The sequence below is a fragment of the Leptonychotes weddellii genome, chromosome 5 (assembly GCF_054177405.1).
Source record: "Leptonychotes weddellii isolate Sample4059 chromosome 5, ASM5417740v2, whole genome shotgun sequence".
In the NCBI taxonomy this organism is placed as follows: domain Eukaryota; kingdom Metazoa; phylum Chordata; class Mammalia; order Carnivora; family Phocidae; genus Leptonychotes; species Leptonychotes weddellii.
The window spans coordinates 28,917,471-28,919,220 of record NC_138373.1 but is presented as its reverse complement, the minus strand read 5'-3'; the positions used below and the strand labels follow the sequence as shown (position 1 = coordinate 28,919,220).

At 44.9% G+C, this 1,750-nt stretch overlaps 1 pseudogene; it reads right to left on the bottom strand.

The window, feature by feature from the left end:
* Positions 1-254: 254 nt before the first annotated feature.
* LOC102727342 (PIH1 domain-containing protein 2 pseudogene) lies at positions 255-1,287 on the bottom strand (annotated as a pseudogene).
* Positions 1,288-1,750: the final 463 nt, after the last annotated feature.

Genomic DNA, 1,750 nt, shown 5'->3' with positions numbered 1-1,750 from the left:
TGAGCCTAGAGGGGACCTGGGGGAGTAGAAACGCGTGAGTTTTGGAGTCAGATCTGCGTTCGAACCCAGCTCTGCTGCCTCTTGGCTGTGTGGCCTTGGATAAGTTGAGCGACCTCTCTGAGCTTGTTTCACAGGCCACGAAATAGTCTTTTGATTTTTTTAAATTAAGTTTAAAATTTTAATTCCAGTATCGTGAACATACAGTGTTCTCTTAGTTTCAGGTGTACAATATGGTGATTCAACAATTCTATGCATTATTCAGTGCTCTCATCATTGTAAGTGTACTCTTTTTTTTTTTTAATACCAGGTAATTCAACTTTTATTTCAATTTCCAGAGGTTTCTCATTCTGGTCAGCCACAATTTTTAATTCATAGGCTGGTTCCTTCATCTCTACCTGGATCTCTGTACTGGAAATCTCAATCAGATACCTTGTTTTGCTTGAAACTTCACCTTTTGGCAATAAAAGCTGAATGTGATCTGGATTGCTCACAGTCCTACTTACCTGTTCAAGGGTTAGTTCCTTTCTCATTTTCTCTCTTAAATCTGTGGGGTCAGCTTGCATTCCCATCAGATTTTGTTTCATCCTTTGAATGCTTCCTTTTATTCTAAATTTAGTGATACTGTAAGAGTATGAGAGAGTGAACTGGAATTGTTCCTCAGTGCATTTCATGGTCATCCGTATTAATTGATCTTTTCTCACTTGGTCCTTTTCTGCTGCTTGGAGAACATCAGGATTGTAGGCAACATGGATGACTGTATAAACATCTGATGTCTCAGACATATCTTCTGGTCTGCCAACACTTAGAGGTACTGGATGAATGGCTGACTGGGGAGTTGGGATCCTTTTCCACTGACACAGGTTAATAAAAAGTACTTTTTCCTTTGGTTTCAGGATCTTGGTTTGTAGACAGAACTGTGGTTCTGGGGGGGCACAGAGCTATTTCCCTTCTTTCAGCTGCTGTTGAATGAACTCGTAGCTCTCAGGATTACTTTCAGCCAGATCATCTAGGAGGTTCCAGAACTGAGTAACCTGGGTGAGCAGACCCTTTGAAGAAGACCCCATGATTGAGGTAAACAGGCCTCTTGAGTCTCTTCTCTCTGTTCCTTGACAAACTGCGACGCCTGTAACTAGGGTAACCGGACCGGGTACAACATCTTAATTGGGTCCAGAAAACTCCAGGAAGAAAGGGTTTTTACATCCAGTTCTGGAATCTCCCACTTCTGGTGTCGGGCTTGCTTTTCAGCCGAGCCCGACCCGCTTCTTTTCCAGGAAGGTGCCCGCCTCCCTTCCGCACCTTTCGATCTTTAAAACGATTTTTTAAAAAAGATTTTATTTATTTATTTATTTGACAGAGAGAGACACAGCGAGAGAGGGAACACAAGCTGGGGGAGTGGGAGAGGGAGAAGCAGGCTTCCCGCGGAGCAGAGAGCCCGATGCGGGGCTCCATCGCAGGACCCTGGGATCATGACCTGAGCCGAAGGCAGACGCTTAACGACTGAGCCACCCAGGCACCCCTATCTTTTTTTTTTTTTAAAGATTTTATTTATTTATTTGAGAGTGAGCAAGAGAGAGAGAGAGCATGAGCAGGGGGAGTGGCAGGCAGAGGGAGAAGCAGGCTCCCTGCTGAGTCAGGAGCTTGATGTGGGGCTCCATCCCAGGACCTTGGAATCAGAACCTGAACCGAAGTCAGACGCTTCACTGACTGAGCCGGCCAGGTGCCCCTATAAGTTAATGCTTAGGAACAACTG